This window comes from Sciurus vulgaris (assembly GCF_902686455.1).
Source record: "Sciurus vulgaris genome assembly, chromosome: 1".
NCBI lineage: Eukaryota > Metazoa > Chordata > Mammalia > Rodentia > Sciuridae > Sciurus > Sciurus vulgaris.
Window position 1 is genome coordinate 48,229,712 of NC_136461.1, and position 25,341 is coordinate 48,255,052.

At 43.3% G+C, this 25,341-nt stretch overlaps 1 protein-coding gene across 13 annotated transcripts in view; it reads left to right on the top strand.

Annotated features, from left to right (window-relative positions):
* The window catches only part of FGGY (FGGY carbohydrate kinase domain containing), a 411,751-nt gene that overhangs the window by 348,065 nt on the left and 38,345 nt on the right, over positions 1-25,341 (top strand). The window lies entirely within an intron of this gene.

Genomic DNA, 25,341 nt, shown 5'->3' on the forward strand with positions numbered 1-25,341 from the left:
TTGGCATCTGCCTGCATTTGTTTGACCACTAGACATTGTTCCTTCCTCTCTCAAGATACTCCTGCCCCTCCCAGTCCCAGGGCCTCATGATAAAGGTGCCCCTCACTCCACCTCTCAGAGGTGGCAAAGCAGAACGCCCAGCTCCTCTCCGAAGCTGGGCATCTCTCTTTGCTGACCAGTTGAGAATTCTTTTTCCCTGCTACAGACACCCCCCTCTTCTTTTATTTGATAAACAGGACAGCTGTCCCTAAAGGAATGAACCCATTACCTTTCACCAGAGCTGAGTTTGTTTTCCATCGCATGTTTCTGCTTAAAGAGAAAGCCTTTTTAAAGGGCTGAGCATACACTGAGTGTGTGTGCTTAATTTTTAATACGTGTGTGCCCACTGCCAAGAGAACAGAGGAGCCTTAAATAATAATGAAACTGAATTGTGAATGTTGTATGTTTTATGTGGCATTGATTCCTAAATATACTCTTAGCAGCCAGGTATTATTTAATACAGCCCCATTAATCAAGCTGCCAAATCTAAATGAAAACCATATTTAAATATACTTAATAAGATTATGGCTTTGAGTTGAATATCAAACTAACGTTAGCTACATTTTTTTCTCCCAGCAAAACTTCATTCACTGCCTTATATTTTTGCTCTGAAAGCGAGTTCTTTTGTGTTATGAAGCCAATCTTGATTATAAAACAATTTATACTACACACACTTTCAGCATCATGCAGATTTCAGCTGAGCCCCTAAATGTAAATGTTTTAGAGAGAAAGAACAACACAGACTTTTTTTTTTTTTTTTTTTTTCCTGGCTGAAAAATGAGATGTCTCTGCTTCTTGGGGTGAGCCCTTGAATTAGAAAGGAAATTAATAATTATCTTAGAAATACTGAATTGTTTGTAGCTTCTGAAATAAATGGTGTCTGCCTTTTGAACTGTTATTGCTTTTAGTGTTTTGTACTAAATGTTCTGTTGTTTTTTTTTCTTTTTCTTTTTTTTTTTTGACATTAAGTTTTCTGTTGGTTTTGCAACAGTGACACCTAGGGGCACTAGGAAACATTGCATGGGCTGCTAAAAATGCTCTTTTTCAAAAGCAATCCCTTTGCCTAGAGATAGAATGACAAAGTGTTGGTGGGTTCTTGGGGCTGAAGAAGAAAGAAGGCAGATGGAACCTGGGTAAGACAGAGTCCCATTCCTGTCCACCAGGCTTCTGATCTGGAGACAAACAGAGAAGGGAGGTAAATGAAATGTCTTTTACACAGAGCTTTCTGAACCTGGGGTCATGTACTGTTCTAGCAGTTTTTCAGAGATACTAATTCAGTATTACATTCACTTACTAAGTTTAACTCTTGCTCTTTTCTGCAGCAATTTTCTTGCTGTTCTTGCTCTTGTAACAGGCATTTCCACAGAGACTAGAGAATTATTGCATGTCATTCTCTAACTTGCTTGCTTGTGGTCATTTCTTGCTTTTCATATCCAATTGTTCTCTTCTTTTCCTTACTTAATGTTCTCTATGCATATTTGTCCTTATGAAGTTGTGTTTCAGACTTTTAGCCAGTTCATTTTCTCCACTGATGTGTCATCATTTATTCTAGTTTCTGGATCCTTACAAGTTTATTCATGTTTGCATGTCTTAAAACTTAACTCCTTGCTTAAAAATCATAAATGCATCTTCCAAGTATATTAAAATTCTCTGATTATATAAGTGCTGATAAACAATTCTCATAAAGCCTTAAATACTATATTAAATTCAAAATAGGGAACATGTGTTTAATTTGTACATTGTAGAAATTCTAAGCTTCACTTAAAAAAGAATAAATACATATAATACACAGCACTACATATTACTCTCATAGACAAGTATTACCTGTCATATCTCTTTATAGATGATAATGGATAGCATTTTTATTGATGCTTATTATATATCAATCACTATTCTAATCACTTTGTATCAAATAGCATGGGGCAGGAACTGCTATTATCTCCATTTTACGCATGCCCATGGACTGTTATGCATTCTGAAAGGGAAACTTTAGCAAGGCAGTGCATGAGATTGTCATGGGTAGTGTGCAGTATAAGAGTTAGTATGATTAGTTCTTTCTTGAGCTATTTGGGAGTCAGTTTCACTGTTCTGAGCCCAATTAGCCAGCTCTTCCACTGGCGTTCACGAGTATCCTTCAACTCTGCTGTCTCTAGCTACTTCTATTGAAAGAGAAGCACCTGCCCCCTGAGGAATAGTCCAAGAAAAAAGCAATAACAAATAATTGATTTCCGTAGGAAGACGTGTTAGAAAAGAAAGTAAAATAATGTAAGTAAACAAAGATGGACTGGGCAGACTGAGTGCATGAGCAATGGGAGAGGCCCTCCTGAGGAAGGAAGGATGTTTCAGATGAGCCCAAATGGCAGAGGACAGCAGATACAAAGACCCTGAGGTGGAAGTGAATTGAACATGCCTGAGGAAATGCGAGAAGACTAGGGAGGCTGGAGGGTGCCGAGTAAGAGGACCTCTATGATGTGGATCTCTTTTCTTTCTCCCATCTCAACTCTCTGATGCTGTTTCTCATCTCAGACCCTGGTTTCGCTGAATTCAAGCACATGGTATTGAAGGGCAAATTCTGAGGTATCATCTAGTAGAGAGTTGGGGGTAGGTACACCTGGGAAAGGTTGTACCCCATGTGTCTTCCACTTATGCATATTTCCATCCTATAAAGTCAGATCAAGATGAACAGAGGCAGAGTGAGATGCTGGCACATTTATGCATTCTCAGGGCCCCATAACACAAAGCAGGCCTTGGGTGTCCTCCTTTTCATAGATTGTGTGGGTGACCCTGCTTTATGGGTCTGCCTCTCCACTATAGTGGAAGCTGAATGAGGACAGTTCTCATGTCATAATCACTCCTCAATCATTTTTTTCTTTTGCATTCATTTATTCAGTAAATGCTTCTTGAGTGCCATCTAGACGCCGGTCATCTGTGCTAGGCCCACCGCTCAGATCACATTTGTAAATTGTAAAAATTCTATGCCTCATTTAATAATGGACAACATTGATTGATGCTTATTACTTGCCAGGCACTGTTCTCATCACGCTCCATGAAATAACTCATTTAATCATCACAGTAGCATGGGACAGAATCCTGACCTGGGAAGACTCTGTCCTTACTCTCAAGGTTCTCCCTCTATTGCAGAAGAGAGACACCATAACTGTAATACAGTGCAGTCTGTCCCCAGCCATGGGAAGTCAGAAAAAACATTCCAAAGAAAATGACTCTTGAGCCAGGATTTTAAGTATAAATAAACAAAGGTGAATGCATATGCACATGTGATTGTGTGTGTGTGTGTGTGTGTGTGTATTTATATATGTTGAGGAGCTGAAGTGTGAGGAATTTTAAGTCTTGGGAACAACAGACTCACGAGTCTGTTGAACTTGATTGTGTATCATGTGAAAATAAAAATGAATGAATTTTTCCCACACACACACATATTGTAGGGACAGCTCATAAGTTGAAGGTATAAGGCCAAAAGACACTTTGTTCATTCACCCTAAAATACCACTCTTACCCATCTTGTCCATCATTTCCCCTAAGGCAGACTCCTGTGGGGACCCACATCCTTATTAAAAGGTTGCTTGCCAAGTAGATCATTCAGTGGCACATTGAGAGAGCAGGCTAAGCAAGCATCTTATTGTAGAGATGACACTATCAGTGGAACTGGACATACCCAAAACCCAATGACCAATATTTCTGTTTTCCTGAACATTGCTTGAGTAGAATTATAGGGTGAACAAGTGAATTAAAAAAGTAAGTTAGACCATCAACACTGTACATGAAAAGAGAGGGGGGCTAATGGTGTGTGTGTTTTAGATGCCAGAAGGAGAGAGACCTGGGGTCTAGTCCGTACTCTACCACTAAGCTGTGGCACTGAGCAAGTAGCAGTCCTCTAGCCTGTACGGTGGAGCTGTTCCAAGCAATATCTAAAGTTTCTAACAGTTCTGGAATTTCCATTGTCCCTGGACAGCAGCCCTGGGTCTACAGTCCATCAGAGGTATAGGGCTCAGAGCACCTGGAGAAGCTGTCCTAATCTGCCATGCTCTTTGGAGGGTTCTGCCTATCCACTGCCTGTGCTCCTGCAGGGCTGTGGGTGGCCATGCTTCTGATGTCCTGTGCCTTCCCCTTGTGTCTATTGTTCTAAAGTGAAGCTGGCTATTGCAGTTTAACTTTCTTTGAATCCCATATAAGGAGTCTCTGAGCTGCCCATTCCCCCTTGCCCCTCCAACACCAGAGCAATACCACCAATATGCAGGCACCAGCTCCTCCACTGGCCACTTGTTTGACTTTGGTCAGGTTTCTCCTTCAGTTGTGAAATGTGGATAACATGTGTTCCTGGCAGGGACAGTTATCACTAAGGATTAATGAGATGATCCATATAACACAGTCAAAACCATGCCTGGCATTGGAGAAATACAAGTGTCGGTTCTTGTTTGTCCTCATTGTTTTTTCAGCTCTTCATTGCTACCGTCCTTCACAAATTTTCTGCCCAGCTCTCAGGCATGTACTTGGGATACAGAGGTAACTAGGACACCATCTCTGTCCTGAGGAGTTCTGTCTAGTGCCATTTGCACTATGTTTTCTATGTGGCCGGCACTTTGCCTAGATTACTTCAACAAATCCCCACAACACTGCAGACCAATGCTTACTTCTCATTTTGTGCTGGAAGAAATTGCAGCCCAAAGAAGTCATGCAGCATTCCCAGCATCACACAATTAGCAAAGAAACACATTAGAATTGGAGCTTGGATCTCCTAGACTCCAAATCCAGTGCTCTTTCCACCACATTACCGGGCAGTCACAAGGCTGCTACTGCATGGGTTTGAAAGGAAAAAGGAGAGTACATGATGGAATGAACATAATGGGAAAGAAACACTCCATCCCCTGCCTGTCCACGTCCAGCTTTCAGAAGGGGTGGGAGGCTAGGCTGGTGAGCCCAGCTCCCAGCGGTCTTTGCTTCAGCCCATCTGAAAAGGATCCGACTTTAAAAGCAAGGAGCCAGAAAAAATAATTCATACTAAAAACAAACTCTGTCATGAGTCATTTGACTTTGCTTTCCCCTGAACACATAGTTTATGTCTTGGGCGAGCTAAGGCTAAAGGAACATCTGATATGTTTTAAGCTAGCAGAGCCGTTATTTAAGGCGCTTCACATCCAGTACGTGCCCATTGGACCCCATGATTTAAATCACATCTTGTGCTTATGAGACCTGACAATTTGTTATTTTGTTGTAGTTGTATTGGAGTGTGATTGTGTACATGTTTTATCAAGATGACAAGAATCATTTTGGTCCATGATTCAAAGTTTCTCAGGCTATGAACTAGCCCAAGAAGTTGTTATTCTGGGTGAGACTATGCATAAGACAGGAATGTGTATGTGTACGCACATGCTCAAATGTAGGAGCACCTATGCAAAGGAGAGAGAATAGGGGAACCCAGACATCCAGATGAGCATCTACCATTCCCACTGGCAGAGGAGGGAGCCCCAGCCTGGGTCAGTGATTCTTCACTGAGTGAAATAACACAAAGCACAGGCAAGTGGCTCTGTGGCCAATTTGCTTTTTCTTAGGTAATAAAAATATTACAGGAATACACTTACATTGTAAAAACATGAAAAACAGAGAAACACAGACTAAAAGATGAATGGCATGAATGTTCCAGGGGCAATCACTATTCCCACTTCCTATATCTTTCTAATCTTTTGAATGTACTCATACACACACACACACACACACACACACACACACAAAGTCACATGGTAGAAATTTTTCAACTTTTTTTTCATTTACAAGATAGTTTAGAATATTTTGATGTCTCCAGAGCTGCCCAATGTCTATTCCATACTAACAGTAGTTCCAGAGTCTACATATATTTAAAAATATTAACCAGTGTCCTGTTGGTAGACATTTAGGTTATTCCTACTTTTAGTTGTCACAAGCAGTGATACAAGAGTGCTCTTGGTTTGGTTCTTCATACACATTTACAAGGATTTCTTTTGGAGAGATGAGAAAAGTGGGATTGCTAGTGGAAGGATTGGTGCATTTAAAATTTTGTTAGCTGTAGTCAAAATATCCTCCAAAAAGGCTGTCCCAACTTGTATTCCTGCCAATGGTGTCTCTGCACCTTTTGCAACATTGGATATTGTCAGTCATTCAAGATTTTTGCTAATTTTTAAGACAAAATCGACTGCTCATGTCTTTTGTCTTCCTGTTAACTGGTAAGAATGGACATTTTTCTTAGTATCTATGGGCACCTTAAATTTCTGTTTTCAGCTAATGGCTTATGAACATCCTTTCTTCATTTTCCTATAGTGCAGAAGACATGTTTGGGTAACCCTAAGATGGCGGCTGGCGTTGAGCTAAGAGGTGGCGCATAATTAATGTTAACACGGCATGATCTACCTTTGCCTGATTAGTTAATGTCTCCTTTGTGCTAGTGGTCAACAGATATTCTTCATTCTTTCTTGATTGGTACCGAGGGGCGTGCCTCAATTGTGCTAATCCTAAGCTGATTGGCTGCCTTAGGTATATAAGACACACCTATAGGAAGCACCAGGGATAATCAGATAAGCAGCACCTCTGATAGATGGCAGAACGCAGGTTGCAGATTGCAGAACAGAGAAGTAAAGCCACACCTCTAGATAGCAGAGTGAAGGACGCAGGATGCAGGATGCACCTTTAAGAAGAAGAAGCAGAACTAAGAAGATATAGATCTCTGAAAGTGTAGTCTCTCTCTCTTATGCAAAGCCTCTCTCTCTCTCTCTCTCTCTCCTCTCTCTCTCCTCTCTCTCTCTCTCTCTCTCCCCTCTCAAAGCCTTTCTTCCTCTATAAGCTAGGGAACAAGTGAACAAGCAAGAAAACAGTGCACTAAAGAGAAAGGTAATAGAAGTAGCTCAGTTTCCAGTCCACCTCCAATAAATACCTGCACAATTGTTGCTGCAGGCGGTAACAAATTGCCGCGGGCGGCGACACTATAGGACTCTTTGTCTTTTCCTTATTGATTTCAAGGAGTCCTTGTCTGTCATACATACTGAAGACTTTTTTGGGATCTGTCTTTTGTCCTCTACCCTGCTTATGGTGTCTTAAGTAGGATTGTTAAATCTTCATATCTCATACATCTGTGAATCTTTCTTCATAGGATAGCAGATTGCTTAGGAACCTTCCCTATATATTGCTTCTGCCCCTAAAGCAATGTTTCCTTCAGAATGTAGATGTCTTAGAACTTCATGTGTCCAGGAGCATGCACAGAAGACTCTGGAAGTGAAGTATCTTACCCAAGATACAGAACTTAGACCAGAACACACCATTTGCAAATTGGTCTTGGTTTGTGCTGACCTTTTTTGGTAATTTCATCATTAATTATGGGAAATTCTTAAAAATCTATCCAGATCAGTCACAGACAAATTAGAGGCACCAGGCAGACAGATCAGGGCCTGCTACCTGCAGTCTTGTGACTGTTGGTCCACACCCAGGCTCTCTGCTTCCCACTTTATCCTGAGGCATGGCTGAGCTGCTCTAAGTCTTGGTTTACTCCTCTCTGAAATGGGACTAATCACAGCTCCGCAGGGTTGTTGTGAGGCTCACCATCTCCCATGTTTCAGCACATGGTGGTTATCCACACATTTGTTTTTGCCTTGCCTGGTTAGAGGTCTTCCCTCCCCAGACTTTTAAAATTAACTGGTCATTGAAAACTGTTGACTGCTATCACTTCTGTGGATTTTGTAGCCAATAGTAAAGGGACAGCTTGCTTAAAAGTCTGAAGCAATTTCCTAATGATACATCTCAGTAGGCCTAAAGGAAACGAAACACCTACACCATTACTTAATGCAGGAAAATTCTACAGGGTGGCCGAACCCTGTGGAAGGGGAGGGGTCAGGACTCTGGGGGACTGCTCCCTTCCATGTGGGTGGGGAGTTCCTTCTTCTAGAGCTTTCATAGCTCTTGGACTCACTGAGCCTCCTGTCTGTGGCCTTTGGAATCATCCCCTTTGTCACCTCATCTGGTATCCCTCACTTCTTAAAGCAACACAGTGCTAGAGACTGAGCCCAGATCCAGAGCCAGACTGCCTGAACTCAATACCCGACTCTGCCATTCCATGTGTGAGGCTGGCAGCAAGTTCTCTGCCTATTTCTCTGCCTGCTAAATGAGAATACTAATATTCCCTTCCTCATAGAGTTGTTACATTTATAAAGTGCTTGCACATAGACCATTGTTAGAGGAGCCACCAGGAAATAACATGTAGCATCTGCATCCTAGTTCATCTTTCACAGTTGACTTCTAATATCATGCTTGTTCTGGATTCAGCTCTCTAATTTGTAAATGAGTATAAAAATATTACCTCTTGGCATTGTTGGGAAAGTCCAAAAGGACAATGTATGTAATGATTACAGGCAATTGGCAAGTAGGTGGCTACCCTGGTGATGATTATTAAAAAGGATAGGAGTGAACAGGTAGGAAGTACCCCATCCTCAATAGTAAAGAGGCTGGTGATTAGCAGGAAGCTCTGGAGTTGGGCAAACTGGGTTAGAATTCAACTGCCACACTCAGCCTTGTGACCTTGGACCTCAGCTCTCAGTATTGTTTCCTGATGTGTAAAATTGGCTCAATAATGGTGCCTACCTCTATGTTCTTATGAAGAGGAAATGATAATAAATTGGCATATAGACAATGCTTGAGAAAATGAACTGTTATTGTTACTCACATCTCCTGTCCATCCATGGAAAAATTCCTAATTTGTAGGGCAGAAGTGATAGCACCAGAGCCAGAACCCCACCTGAGACCACTCTGGTAAGTCAGGAGCATAAGATAAAAAATAGGTTGAAAACTGAGAAAAGGAAACTGGGGCAGAAGCCTGATCATTATGGAATAAGCCAAAATGATTGGGGCAGAGCAATAAACCCAATTAATTATGTCCATCAGGATTTACCTTAAAACAGTCTCTTTGGAGAGGTACTATTTCCAATTTCACCCAGTGAAACTGAGGTTCAGAGAGATTAAGCAACTTACTTGCCTAAGGTCACACAACTAAAAGTGCAGGAACTGAGACTTGAGCCAAGGTCTGTCTGACTCTAAGTCCCCAATGCTGTGCTGTCAATAGTATATGCTGGGAGTGACTCTGAGGCCAAGCTGGAGGAGGAGGTGGGCAGGGGCGACTGCTTCTCTGGGTGAACAGAAGTGTCAGCAGCAGGGGCTATAGGTCTGGAGCTGAATAACTTCGTGTACAATTTGGGAAATTTTACCCCGAAGGACAAGAGAGTGTTTTCAGCTGTGCTCTGTGTATCAGACTGCGGGGAAACCAAAACGCAGCCATCAATAGCCTTCCACGGGGTTCTCGTCACAAAGCCCACTTGTTCCTTCTGTTTGGAGAGGAGTGTTGCCCACCCCACCCCGTGCATGATGCCTGGACCTGGCCATGGCCATTCGAGTGGGGGCCTTGGCTGTGAATGGAGACACAGGAATCATCTGATCACCCCCACCTTAGAGCCTCAGCAGACAGCCTGGCCCAAGGAATCATGTCCCTGTACTCCCTCAAAAGCAGCATTCCTGAGAGCCAGCTCTGAAGGGACTTTCTTGTTGAATGGATGTGTCTGCACTTGCTAGAGAATATATTTTTATAGCTTTCTCTAATTAAAAAAAAAAAAAAAAAAACATTAAAGCCAGAAGGGACTTAAATGCATTTAAAAGATGGGGCTGTTTGGTTCCAGAGAGGGAGGTGACATTCCTAAGATTCTATAGAGAAAACCTGAGAGTGAAATTCTAATTCATAATTCAAAATGTGTGACTGTACTCTTGGGAAGCCGTCCTACGCAGTGACGAGAGCCCCGCCTACCCTTCTCAGGGCCGGGCTGGAATGTGCTGGAAATGGGAAGGAGCCCGGGCTTGTCCTCCGTGCTGTCTACCTCTCCCATTCATCTTTATTTCTTCTGCCGTGTCAAAACTGACCACTCTTGTGTGTTCAAGTTTTGTTTCTTGAGAAGACGACTCTGGGTCACTGTTACCAACCTTTCTTCTACTGTGTAGTGAAAACTGAAAAGACCCTAGTCCAAGGAAATACCAGGCTTAGCCTCTGCCGAATGCGTTTCCCTGGATAAGACCTGGTCTCCCCGGGTGCCCATGTTCATCTCAAGGGTGCAGGGGAGGAAGAGGAAAGGTATGGACATTAGCTCATCACCTGCTTACACGCTAGAGGTTTTACTTGTATAACCACATTCAGTCTTTAAATGAGGTAATAGATACGAAGACATTCACATCTCCATTTACAAAGAGGAATTAGAAGTCTAGAAAGGTAAATCACTTCCTCAAAACCAAACAGTCAACTCTCTCAAAAGTGAGAGAGTTGGGACCTGCCAGAGATTTGTTTAAAAATGCAAATTATGAGCTCTCTTCAACTCACCAAGCTAAACAAGTGACAAGGACCTGTCAGCTAGGTTGTCTCAAGTATCACTGGGAGGCTGCTGTAGGCAGTGCTGGTGACATAATTTACAGGGCCCAGTGCAAAATGAAAATTCAGTGCCCTTTCCAGACTCAGGGAAGTTTCTCCTTCCTTCAGGCCTGTTGTCTTGACTGGCAGCTGACAGGTATCTTCCATGGCCTTCCAAATTCCACATGGGAATACTCTTCCATGTTGCCAGCCCAACACCCCGAGGCAGCGGAAAGGAGAGCCCATTGATGCTCTGCTTTACCTTGAGACACAGGGGGCTCACTACCTGACCTGACCTTCCCCACACTTGGGCTTACCCCTACAGGGAGGAAGGATCAAAGCAAAATACACCCTCCATGCAATCCTGTCACCATCCTAGGGACACAAGTTTGATAGGGCACCAGAGGGCAGGGACCAGACAGCCAGAAACCAGTCCTGGAGAGGCAGCAGCAGGTCCCCCAGTTCATGCTCCATTATTCTATCAGTCCTCACTTACAAAACACAAAGACAAAATATTAAAAATTTCCAGACAGCAACTGCAGGTCATTAAACACCAGCTTGGGTCCTCTGTGCATGTGACTCTGTGTACCACATAGGTGAAATACCCATGTAGCTGATCCTGAATGCATGTCCCTAACAGAATGTCAATAGTCCCTGGGAAATGAAAAAATAAGAACAGCATGTTGAATTTTTAACAAGACTAAATTAGACAATTTAAATGATTTCCCTTTATTCTAAGCATGGTAATCGTGTGTGTGTGTGTGTGTGTGTGTGTGTGCGTTAAGATCTTTTTTGTCATGAAATAATGATGAATGTAGATGTTCAGCAGTTATTCTGTTTAAGGTTCATAAATAATAAAATAAAAATCTGACAATTCTTTGCATGTCTCCAAAAGGTTTGGATATTTTATTAGTCTAAACTTTGGGAGCCCATGGGCCACACATTCAAAGAAGATAGCCCTTCCTTCTAGTGGGGACGAAGCCTGTTCCCTAATACAAGCATTAGAAAGGCTTTCACCTGCACACAATGAGCAATTGTTGCATACCTAAGTATTTTCTAGATACATCTTTGCTTCTTAGAAGTTTAAAGCCCTAGTGGAATCTGTCAGAGAAGTCAATGCAGAATAGAGAAATAAAAAGCAAAATTTAAAGTCTTAACACATCCCAGTTTGCTACCATCCTCAAGAGAGCAAGACCTGATGACAGATATTTTTCCAAATCTCCCAGCCATCAGTTGCTCCTTAGAAATGAAGTAGAAGGTGATAGTACATCCCAGACAGACATAGCATATGTCTTATGTCATTATTAATAACATCCTCTTTCCTTCTTAAAAATGTTTAGGACTCAGAGATAAGTCTACTGGGATAACAAACTACAGCCACCCTAATTAAACGTCCCGGCATTCCTCCCAAGGCAGGAAGTCATGTCTTTCCCACTAGAAGGGTATCAGTATAGAGTCTGTGGGATCCACTTACATCTGGGGTTTCAAAGACCTGGGGGTGGGCAAATCTGTGTGGCTCCAGAGGCCTGCCCCATGGTATTGTCTGCGGGAGCATGGAGTTGAGGGCCATGCCATTGCCTATCCTTTGATGAGGAAAAATCCATCCACACTGAATCTGGGAACAGACAGACACACAGTGCCTTTTGGGGATTATAGCCAAAATAGTTCTACTCTGGCACATGTGGAACTAAACACAAAACAGACAGCTGATTGCTGTTAAATTCACACGCACAGACCCAACTATTACAGTGTCTTCTCAGCTACACACCCAGAGAGACTTTTCCTAGAATAGACTGGTTGTTGTGCTGGATTTGGGGATGAAAGGAGAGAAGGAGGAAGAGAAAGAGGAGGGAAAAGAAAAGAAGAAAAGGAGAGAGAAATAACAAGTCAGACAGGTGGACAGTTTTGAAACACATGAAATCAGTATCCATTAGGTTATGTTGTATTATGTTTTGTTTTTTTTTTTTTATTCCATGTATTTGACAGATGGAAAGAAATCTCTGATACTGGCTTCAGATTCTCAGGTTTAAGAACTCTCTCATTGACCCAAGGAAAGAGTGAAATGAATCACACTATCCTTCAAACAAAGAAGAACTTAGGGCAAGCCTGCGAGTTTGCAGGGCATTTGGATGACATTTCTGGATGCCCTTTGTTTCCCCCTTTCAAGAAAAGCCCTTTCTTTCTTTGCCTTCTCACATAACAGCTTGAGATTCTTGTCATCCCCCACCCCCAAAATGCATTTGAACTTGCTGGGATTGTTAACAGTCGAGGCATGAAGCATTTTTCCATGGTAGAAAAGTTCTGGCATTCCACAGCAGAACTAATGTGGGATTTGGAAAGCCTGCCCTATTTGTGCAGTTAATTAGGGCTCCCCAAAGGCAGCTGATCCATCCTTGTCATAGGAAACCAAGGTGGGGGCCGGGGAAAGCTGAGAGCGTGAGCATCCTGTGTAGGTGGGGAACCTGGATTGCACACCTGTTCCCCACCGGCTGCAACCAGGATTCCAAGGAGCAAGGCCATGTGCCTTGGGTCCTCAGCCCAAATTAATCAGAAAGGGTGTTGCCAGGGTTGAGTCTAGTCCTGGAACAACTGGTTCCTCCTGGGTCAATGAAATGAGATCTAGGTTCTAGTAGGAACTTTGAGGTTCATAAAGTCACAGCAGAAAAGCTACTGGCTTTAGTCTCAAACAGACCTGTTTTCTGACTCTGCCACCATTGGAAGGTGTCCATTCTTAGAGAAGGAATTCAATTCCTTCTGAGTTCTAATTTTTTTCCATATAAAGGGTATATTGATGCCTACTCTGTAGGTTCATTACAACAAGAGCTAATTTTTGTTGAGTAATTGCCTGGAGTGGGGCACTGTTCTAAGAGTATGGAATATATTATCTCTCCAGTCCTCTATACTATATAAAGTAAGTTTTATATTAGAGGTTGGCAAACTACCCTCACTCGTGTGAAATCCTGTCCACTGCCTGCTTTTGCAAATAAAGTTTTATTGGGCCACAGTCACAGCCATTCATTCACTTGGACACTACAAATGCTTGCGTGCTCCAACTGCAAGGTTGAATAGTTGTAACAGACCACATGGCCTACCAAACCTAAAATAGTGACCTCTGACCCTTTATAGAAAGAATTCACTAAACTCCTGCTTTAAATTATCCCAACATAAGATGAATAAAATAAGCCAAAGACATTTTAAGTAACTGAGGTGAAGCAACACAGCCCTGGGTTGTGCTGGGGTGTGAACCATAGCCTGACTCCTGAACTTGTGCTCTTTGCCAGTGTCCTATGGTGTATAGCATAATCAAAAGCCTAAAGTGGTGCCTTGTACAGAGGACATGCTTGGTACTTCTGTTCCACTAACAGTTCTCAACATTTCACATGGTACTGCTTGCACTCTGCCTCCCTCCCCAGGTTCCTAGCAATCCTAGTCATCTTTGCCTTCTCTTCTGACAGATGATGATGATGATGATGATGATGATGATGATGATTGGTACTAGGGATTGAACCCAGGGGTGCTTTACCTCTGAGCTCAATCCCTAGCAACCCCCTCTCTTTCTAAATGTTAAGAATGTTTATTTTTAAAATAATTGTTAGTATAGCATTGGAAGACTTTGTGCCAAATATTTGATTAACACATGCCTTTTGGAGAATTCTCTTCATGTTTTTAAAATGCAATATATTTTTATGACTGGTAGCTATTAAAATTAAGCAATCAAAATTTTTCATAAACATCTAAAATTTGAAGCAAAATAATAACAAGAAAATAAAAATTACTGTCCCCCACCATCTGTGGGTCTTTCTAAATTGCTTAGGGCCTCAGTAAGCTGCTGAAGCTGGCCTCCATCTTGCAGTTCTCCTGCCTCAGCAGGAAAGATTACAGGCACACACCACCATGCCCTGCTCAGATTATATTTTCAATTCAGCAGAATTCTAGGCTATTTTGTACTAGTATCTCAGTCTACCAAACAACTCCATGAAATTTTGTGTCACTGTCTTCTCTTAAAAAATGAAGACACCTCTCCTGACCCCTGAGTTCCCAGTAATCTTTACTCTCTTTTGGGGACCCTCCAGGGGAACATTGCTAGGAGTTTTTTGAATGTTTTATGCTGCAAACTACCATTAAACAAAAATACTCAGGGGCTACTTAAGAAAGGATAATAATCTAATGGGGAAGAGAAAAATCAAAATCTTGGCACAACAGTATTTTAAAGTGATGTTATTTAGCATATTGTAAATGGGAGTGAATTCAGAGTTCTGTGGAAAAGGGAGGTGAAGGCTGCCAAAGGCTTCTTGGTCAAACATGAACTTGGCCTTGAATGTGTGGCCGAATTTGGAAAGGAAAGATGTTATCCTGTATTACAGATAGGAAAACTGAAGCCTAGGTGGTAGCAATAAAACTAGTGGGAAAATGAGAAACATTCTACAATGCATATTTCAACAGTGCAGGGCTTCTGGGTTGTTATTTTTCTTTGGTGAATACTTGTGCCTGTGGTTGGGATTTTATAGTGTACCTATACAACCTTACCATAGGTATGCACATGGTTGCACTTTGTTTTAATGCTGTTACCTGTATCAATTGCTCATAGACTCAGACAGAGGGTCATGATTTAGAGACTCTGCTCTTCCTGGACCGCTCTGATATCTCCCAGTATAGGCAATGGAGAACTGAGCAGGGGAAGCCATCAGGAAAGGAACTGTTCCCCAAGAAAGTCCAGCTATATGGGAACTGGGAAAGACATGAAGAAGGAAGTAGCATGTATTTGAACGTGTGACTTGTGGCTGTGAGGCAATCTTGGGATGAGCATCTGGAACTTGGGTTGGGGATGATTGAAGAGGGCATGCTGAGAAGAGAGGGACATATAGAGCCGGAGGGCACAACCAGCACTGCTTAGATCTTACCACTTAGCCACAGTTGAGGGACAGAGGAGGAGGAGTATGGAGGCGTAGGTACTAGTCCTGCCAGGGCACTCTGTGAAAAGAGGGAAAAGGGGGACACTTAAGTGCTGATTGGGTCATGTGGCATCCCACCGCATCTTCCCATCAGCTCTGCGAGGTGGTGATGAGAGGGAAAACAGTTAACCCTTAAATACTTCAGTGTGCCAACACTTAAACGAAGTCTCTGCTAATCACTTTCCATATGTTGATTCATCTAATCTTCATAGAAACCATATAAATTTGGGACTATTGTTATGTCCTTTGTATAGATGAGTGGACTGAAGCACAAAGAGGTTAGATAGCATGGTTGTTGTCACATAGCTGGTAAATAAAAATCTCTGAACTCAGGTGATTTGACCCCTGCGTCCCTGCTCTTAATGCACTGTCACACCACCTCATGGGTAGGAATTCTGAGCCCAGTTTTACAGATGATGAACCTGAGGGTCCAAGAAGATAAAGGACGTGGCTCAAAATCAGAAGGCTTAGTAAATTACTGTGCTGGCATTTGAACCGAGTCTTCATTCTGATCCTGACCCTCTTCTATCAGATCACACTGCCTCCTACTAGTGGAGAAGCATTTTACAACTACAAACCAGCTTACATAAATGTGCTATAAGGCTTCTCTGACCAGATAGGAAAATAAAGTAGGTAGCCCAGCCAGGCTTATAGAATGTGATGATAAAGGGTCTGCCCTTCAGATGTGACCTCCTCCAAAAGGCACAATTCCTACAATTCCTGCAATTCCTACAGGTATGAGGAGGAGGGGTGGCTCTCAAGTATTTGTTGAACACAGCCTGTTGCAGATTTTGAAGGTGTGGGGATGCTCCCTACCCAGGGGTGTAACCAGCATGCCTACATGCTAGCTCTTCACCCCTGGCAGCACCTGGGATGGTGAGGTGCTGATGGTATCCTTGCAATTGTGTCACCTACCACTTCTCCAAGGTAAATTTACCCAGAGGACCATTCTGGGGTTAAAGTTAACCCTTCCCACCTCTCACCTGCACATTCGCATCTACACCATGGGCCAGGGAGCCCCAGTAAGAAGTCTTGCCACAGCCTGGGATTGCTCACAGCCTGACTGGGCTTTCACTGCCTCCCTGGGTTCCTCAGCTCCTGGCCTCCTAACTCCTGGCATCCCGGTGCCCTTAGCTTTCTGCCCCTGTAGTACTGCCATCTGGTACCTCGTCACAGGCACCTCACCCCCAAAAAATTTACTTTTGCCCTTGGGGCACCTGTACCCATTTTTAAAGGCAACACCCCCAGCTCAGCACCAGGGTCCTCTCCTGCGACCAGCTTACATGAGTGCCATCCCCACCAGACTTGTATCTGCCCCTCGGGGCAGAAATGGATGACTTGTTTAACCACCTTCTTGAAAACTTGTCCCTGGTCCTTGGCATCTTTACCAAGCCTACCCGTTCCTGGCCTGTTGACTGCCAACTCAATTGCATGAGGTTCTTGAGGCTGTTTTGGGAAGCAGCAAGATCTCTGCACCCTAGCTGAGTCTTTTAACAAAAGATGTCTAAAGCATTTTTTTCTATTTTATCTTTTAAATGTACATTAAACTGCTACACATAGTGCAGTGGCCTCTGGAATCATAGGGATATGGGTTCAAACTCTGCCACTTGCTGGCTGTACCATCCTGGGGGAAGTCCTTAACCCTTCTCAACCTTGCCTCCTCATTTGTGAAACGGAGCTTAAAGAAGGCCTACCTTATTTGGCAGTCATGAGGATTCAGCGAAATGACATATGTAAACAGGGCAATCACAGCACCTGAAAGGCAGGAAGTGCTCAGAAAATGACAGTTACTATCAGCATTATATTAAGCATCATTATATGAAATATCATCCAAGATTTCCTGAGACATTTCATTCAGACCGTTACTTTTTCAACAAACATTTATGGAGATGCCACCAGATTGACAGGATGTATAATTATGTTTAAAAAATGAAGCAATGCTTGTCACCTATTGAAGGCTGTATTCTATGTTAACCATTTAGGAGCATTATTGCATTTAATTTTGATAAAGATGCTGTGAACAAGCAGAAATTATAATTTTCCTCCTACAGATGAAGAAACTGAGGTGCAAAGTGGTTAAGGCCACAGAGAGGTGGCCAGTGATTGAGTATGGCAAACACCACCCTTAAATAAATCAGGATATTTGAAATTCAAGTCACTATCAAGAGGTCCACATTTTGCTCTCATAGTTATGCACTAAAGTGCTTTTGTTTATGAAATTTTCTGGTTGAAGGGAAGGTCCCTGGGGAGAAGTTTCAATTTCATCCTATGGGGACAAATCTCTATGAGAGGGGCGAGTTCCCATGCTTATGTAAGCATGCAAATGACCGGCCTGAAGGACTGTCCTCTGATGATTAGGTATGTCACAGTATGTGGGGTTAGAAGCCTGGGTGGAGGAGGCAGCAGGTGAGGGGCTCCTATTGGACTCACCCAAGGCCTGCTGAGAAGTTCTTTTGTTTTCTGAGCTTGCCCTTTGACTCCTACCTTAATGCCTCTGGTCACTGAAAGCCAACTCTGTCAAGGAAAGAAGGTCCTTCAGTTAGTGGAGGTTTTATTCTGTTTCCACTTTGGTGGTTTTGAAATTAATTACAGACTGTGGGTTGTGCCTACATGTGCAAAATGAAACGAGAGCTTGAGCCAATTGCTTTAATATCAAAGAGAGGAAAATCTACTTTTCTTTCCATTATCTAAAGATTTCAGGCATATGTAAGGTTTTGTAAAAAATATATTGAATTATGTGAAAAATTGGCCTCAAGCCTTCATTTCATTTTGCCTGTCTAGAAACAGTCTCAAATGTTGTTTCAGGAAGGAAATGAAATGCATTTGACTTGTATGGTACTGCAGAGCCTCCTTGGAACTCTTGCAGGCTAAGAAATTTTGCTATTGTCATAGACCATTTGTGCGTGCATGGGGGGAGAAAGGTGTATTATGAAGAATGGTTTCACTAAAAATAAAAACAAAAAGTAGGCTGGAGTACCATGATTAAGTTTCAAGATGATGAACTTCCATTCATCTTATTTCCCCATTCATTTGCTCCTTCCTGTGGTCTGGTGGTCTTGCCCTCCTGACTTTGTCCTCTGCCCTTGCCCACACTGCTCCAGCTGGCCTGATCTGTCCTCTCTTTACATGTGCCAAGCACACTCCCAGCTCAGGGCTTTCACTTTGGCTCTTCCCTCTACCTGGAATCCTCTTCCTCCAGGTATTTGTGTGGTTCACTCCCTCATTGTCTTAGATCTCTGCTCCAATATCATTTTATCACAGAGATGCAATTCCCAGCCACCTATGCCAATGGCCTGCCCACTCAGACCTTCCTCAGTTCCTCTTACTTAACTTTCTTCCTCCTTAGAATTTATCACCCCCAGATGTGATATACATGTATGTGAATATATGTACATGCAAGAAAAACTTTTAAAAAGTTTCATATTTTACAAAAAAAAAAAAGTGCAAAGATAGTATAGTGAGTTCCCATAAACCCCACACATAATATCTGTAATTATTAACATTTAATTGTGAGTATGGTGCCTTCGATCACAGTCAATGAGCCAATACTGTTGGTTATCATTAGCCAAAGTGTGTCTAGTTTTAGTATTGGGGATTGAACCCAGGGGCAACTTAACCACTGAGCCACATCCCCAGCACATCCCCAGCCCTTTTCTTTTCTTTCTTTCTTTCTTTTTTTTTTTTTTTTTTTTTTTGTATTTTATTTAGAGACAGGGTCTTACTGAGTTGCTTAGGGCCTAGCCAAGTTGCTGAGGCTGGCTTTGAACTCATGATCCTCCTTCTCAGTCTCCCAAATCACTGGGATTATAGGCATGGGCCACCTCGCCCAGCTAAACTCTGTACTTTATCCAGACTTCCTTAGTGTTTGTCTCGTGAACCTCTGTGTTCCCAGATCCCAACCAAAATACATTTAGTCATCCTGTCTCCTTAAGCTCCTCTGCAACATGTCTTTCAATTAGGATTTGTGTGTATTTTTCTCATGAGTTCAAATCACTCTGCTTTTATTACCCATCTGCTCTTACATGTTGTTTACTTTTTTCATTAAAACACTTGACATATTAATTTTGTTTTAAATTCCTCAATAATTTCAAAACTTGTGTTGTACCTAAACCTGGGTCTGCTTCTTGTTCTTTCTCTAAGGACTGCCAGGGTTTGGTGGGGAGTGTTGGTTTATTTGTTTTTCTTTCTTTCTCTTTATTTTTTTCCCATTGCCCTTCGACTGCCTTTTAATTTTCTGTTGAAAGCTGGACATGATGTATCAGGCAACAGGAACTGAGCTAAATAGACCTTTATGTGAGATTTCTTGGTAGAAATTGGACTGTATTCAATATTTTCTGTAGTCATAGGTGCCAGAGTTTCAGATGTACCCACTGTCCTTGTTCCATTTCTCCTCCTGTCTCTGGGCTTCTCTGAGAACTCCTCCTTAGAGTCTATTTCTAGCAGCATTTTGAGCTCTAATTCACTATTATTCTGGAGTCATATTGTTTCATTTTAAAGTGTAAGGAAGAAAATGCATTCTATAATATTTTGATTATTACCGTCTTTTACTGGGTCCGTGTACTTAAGCTGTGACCTTCACAAATATTTTTAGCTCCCCCAACACACACACACCACACTCCTTCATTGAGACAGGAACAATAGAGTTGGAGCAATATCCTTCTCCTGGCCTTTGGCCTTTGTTATAGAGAACTCTGGTATCTCAGGATGCTTACCCTTTTCCTCTCCCTGACATGGCCAACAGGGGATCATTCTAGACCCTTCACAGTGAGAATATGGTAGGTTTCCTAGAGGAAAAAACCCATGAAAGTGTGTCATTTCCCCCACTTAAATTGTGGCCCCAGAAGTTTCTTACTCCATACCCTTCATTCCACACTCAACCCCAGCACTGCAAATTATCACCCATGTATTCCTGCTCCAGGGGCTTCTGTTCCAGGCAGGGAGATTTCAGCTGTGACTGCCTGAATTCTGCTGTCTCTCCAGATTTTAGGGTGATAGTTTGCACTATAACCTCAGTTCTCCACCTTATCTAAGAAAATTCAGAGATTTGCCATTTGTTGGCTTCTTTCTGACTGTAGGGAGGAGAGTAATGCCTTCTAAATTCTTTATGTGTTGGAGTTGTGTCTACAAGTCTCTGTGTATATTTCCTTGATGTGTTTTCTGACTTACCCCCACTAGAACATGAATTTCTAAAAGCAGTTCTGTTCAGAACATGAACTTCTGGAAAGTCTATTACATTCATGGCTCAGTAGCTAGAATAGTACCTGATTTTGAATAGGTACCCAATAGATATTTGTTAAATGATTTAATTATTCCATTGATATTTCCTGAGCACATTGGTATACTAGGCACTGTGCTTGGTACGGAGACACAGTAAAGAAAGAGAGACACAGTATGTCTAGAGGCATGGTGGACATACGCTTAAAAAAGAAATGACAATAAACCACAGATAGGAGTGGGGAGAGATTGAAAGCATCAGGAACCTATACCTAAACTAGCCTACGGAACAGGGAGGTAAAGCAGTCTGGAGAAGAAAACTACCCCTGAGTTGAGTTGTAAAAACTGAGCAGCTGTCAGCCAATGTAAGGGGGAGTGACCCAGCAGAGGGGAAAGCACAGTTTGCTAAAGTCCATGTCAGACAATGCACAAAGTGACTTACTTAACCTGCCCCATGTAGCACTTAGCGCTCCATACCAGGCAGGCCACTATGAAGCATTTCACACATCAGGAAACCAAGCGTCAGGCAGTTTAAGTGACTCAACAAAATGTCCCCATTGTTGCATGATGAAGCAAGTCTCAGTTCAAAATCCATTTTCTCTCTACTAAAAAGATGAGTCAAGCATGACTCTGAGGGCTTCCAGGAGTGGAATGCACAAGCAGGTCCTCTTGGGACCAAGACTGGTTTTTAGTGAATATATTATTGCTCTTTTTCTTTAAGATTTCAACCCTGCAAGCAGTGAGATGAAAATCAGGGCTGCTTTGTGAATGTCCACAAACCACTGGGGCGGGGGGAGTTTTGTCAAAGAAGGCAGGAAAGAAAAATAAATGTGGGCTTCTGCTCCTGAAGCCTCAGCCCAGTGAGCCAGACTTTCCCGGAATACTCTAGGCCGCTTCAAAGGCCTATTGTGGAAAGTCTCCAGATGTGCGTGGAAGGCTTCACTGGGGCGCGTCCCAGTGAAGGGCCTTTTAAGCTTGAGCTGAGATGAAGGCAACTGACTGACGAGTCCTACCAGGTGGCCCTGTTCTGAAGGAGTCCAGATTCCACCATAACCTTGGCCGGGTTGGGGGAGGGACGGATTAGCCAATTTGAATTCCTGTGCCAAACAGCGCATCTTCCTTGATAGCAGAAAGCAGTGGTCTTTTTTTCTGGAGAGAGGGGAGTGAGGCATTCTCCCAATGATTTATCTACCTGGATATTATTGGTGACAGCCCAGTCATTCCTCAACATATCTTGTGGGGGCTAGGAAGGATTTCAGATTTGGGAAAAGTTGAGGCATGAAGTGATTCCTGCTGATTCTGCAGTGAAGGCTCAAAGCATTCTGAGAGTCAGAATCCTCAGGATTTTTGCTCTGATCCTTTGCCCCAAATCCCTGCTTAAGCTGTCAGCCCACTGCCCAGCTGTCCTAGGTTTGAGGCCCCATCTTCCTCCTGCGACAGTGAAATCAGAACCACAGCCTGGCTCTGTAGTTGGCCGCGTCATCTTGGACAGTCTCAGTTTCCTCATCTGTTGCTGTGAACAGGACTAAAGGGATTGCTAAGCCACTGCACACAACATATCTGGCACAGAATAAATATTCAATACATTGTCACTCCCTTCCTCTTGAATCCAGTTGTCCAGGAAGGCAGGGGCTGCCCCATTTGGCCTTTACATTTTACTTCTATAGCTCTTTAAATCTTCTCCCTGGATGTACATATGCGCTTAGCTAAGTATTTTGAGATCACAGTGTATTTAGGGGAAAGTCCTTTTGGCTACAGCTAAAATTAGTCCTCTTTTTGCTCCTCTGTTTACCACCCTCCTTCCTATTTTAACTAATTAGAGGCATTGACACTAAGAAACACTTGAAAGAGGTTGGGCTAACAGCTGGGAGTGCTCTGGATGCCTGCAGCTGCTCCCTCCTTGCAGACACACACACAGAGGCTGGTCGTGGGGTGGGGGCAGGGAGGGCACCTCCCCGAAAAAGATGGAAGCCAAAATCTGTCCATCTGTGGGGCATGCAAGGTGGGGTTCTCCCACACTGTGTCCTCTGCCTTCTGCTGAAAGGAGGAGCACAGAGAAAGCAAGAGAAAGGGAGAGAGGGCAAGCAAGGGGAGGAGGAGACGTGCTGATTAGCTGGTTGGTTGGGTATTTGGTTACTTCATGCAAATCACTGTTGCCCCTGCGTAGACTACTTCAGTACTCACCCCACTGGTCTGCAGCTCCAGGCTACTGTCCCACTGGAACTAGAGAGGCCATAGGAAAATGCAAATCACATTCCCTTAAATTTCTATAATGGGTTTCCACACTGCAATTAGAAAAAATTCCAAAATGTATCACACAGTCCGAATGCATGGATGTGTCCTCCTCTTCCCCAATCACTGCTGCAGCTCAGGCCCTCTGGCTTTCATACATTCCCTCCACTTCATCAGGTCTTTCTCTGCTGGAGCTAGATTCCTAGAGTTTAGTCTGGGTTACCTACTAACTACTCCTTCTATAGCACATTGTCCTGATGGTGTCCCCAACCCATACCTTTCCCAGGTTAAGGCTTTTGTGTTTCCAGGCAGTCTCAGTGCATAAAGTCCTAGTGTTTTTTCATGCCCCTTCTCTCTGACACATGTTTTTGTGTCCCCATTCCCACCTTTTGCCACCTGAGGAAACTGGAAGATGCCTCTGAGGAATGACCCAGGGCCAGGCACTGTGTCAGGTATGCAGAGGCCATATTGAAACTCCCTGGCAGCGCAGAACTTCTGCTTTCAAAAGAATTTTTTAAAAAAGAAAAAGTACCTTCACATCTCAGGTGTGGGTACCAGATCTTGTAGCATTTATCAGGACAAATCCATTTCTTACTGAATAACTGAGCTTAAAGTCCACGTGACCAGCTGGTGTAAGCTTTGCCTGGTCTGTGAGGATCTTTGCAACATATTTCTTTTGATTTCTTTTCTTGCTGTTGTCCTCTGAGCAGGATGAGGGAAAGCCAAGGCACCCCTTCCAAGGTACCCCATGTCCCTGAAGTAAGACCTATAAGATCTATAAAAGGGACTCACCTTTTATAGATCAATGAGGATTGGTGATAACCAACCATTAAGTGGGCCACAGGTCCAAACCCCAAACTCTGAGTGAATTAATTATTTCTGATAACTTTTCCTCCCTAAAACCTCCACCTGATCCAACATCGAAGTCTGTGGTCTACATTGGGGGTGCCCCATATCTAGGGATGAGGAGAGGCACCTTCGTCCCTGCCATACCTCTGCACTTGGCCCCTGCAGGCTGAACACAGAAGAGCAGCCAGATGGCAGCAGCTGTGGCTTCCCAGCACTTCTGGAACCTTGTGGTGTGGCCCTGCCTGCCTCTGGGGCTGTCCCACCCACACTCCCCTTATTCTATCTGCCAGCCACACTGCACTTCTCATTTCTTCAGTGTCATTTTCCAACTCCCTCCACATAGTTCTCTCCTCTAGTCAACCCTGGCTTCTCCCACCATTCACCTGTTAATGCCTGCGTGTCCCTGGAACATCAGCTAAGCCATAATATACATGAACCATACAGACATGGAGACATACCTGACATAGGACACGAGTCAACTGAAGCTCAGAAATGCTAAAACTTTCCTTTACCTGTCAGGGTCCTGAAACAGTCCCAGAGGTTGAGGACTTCCATTGCTCAGATTCTGGTGTGGACCGCTGTCCAACAGAGAGGGAAGGGGTCTCAGGAGACAGCCGCCTCAGTATTCTTTGCTATGCTGCTCTTCCTTAAACTTCCCAGCAGAGAGGACCAAGATCAATTCCTGTTCTGTTCTTGTCTCCAATCTGACAGATTTAGTTCTTGATAACCTGGCAGAGACTAATTTTTGAATAAACTATTAAAGCTTTCCTGCTCAAACTGCAAACCTAGCCTCACCTGCCTCTCTAGCCGTATCCAAAAACATTGATTCAAAGAATTTTTGTTCAAGTCTTACTCTCCCAGGTGCAGAGACTAGGCATTGGAGGACACAAAAGAGTAGGGAAACCCTCTAACAGTGATCAGAAGCCATCCACCTACAAACCCTGTGCTCTCCCATTCCAAGCCACCCCAAGCACACATGTCCTGGCCCTAGATGATCTCTCTTCCACTTTCCAGCCTTCTGGATAAGGCTTAGACTACCTTCCTCCTTTAGCTGAACTCTGGTCCCTGTGAGGCCACCACCTCTCCTCTGCTGATGATAAAGATCTGTGCCTGGAAGCTGGAGTCCCCTGTTGGAGCCCTGCTGTGGACACCAGTTGATCTGATGACCTCCTGTGGGTGTCATCAGTTTCCTCCCCTCAGGGTGCACAGCACTCTGGCATTTTCACCACTGAATCCATTTTGCACAGAGATAACCAACATTTGTGAACATGTGATTTATGAAGAACACTAAGCTAGGAATTGACTATTACTTGTCCACCCACCATTCCATCCAGGCAGATGTTACTCTTGTGCTACAGAGAAGGAAGACAAGGTTTAGTAAAATCAGCACTCCTTCTCAGGGTCACAGGTTGTTTTACTCAGCTCTTCTGCCACTTCTGACCCAACAAGACCAATTTTAAGGGAGGAAAAGTTTATTTGAGAGCTCATGGTTTCAGAAGTCTCAATCCATAGACAGCAGACTCCATTCCTTGGGGTTCAAGGTGAGGTAGAACAACATGGTGGAAGAGTACGGAGGGGGGAAGCGGCTCACATGACTTTCAGTAAACAGAGAGAGAGAAAGATCTTCACTTGCCAAAT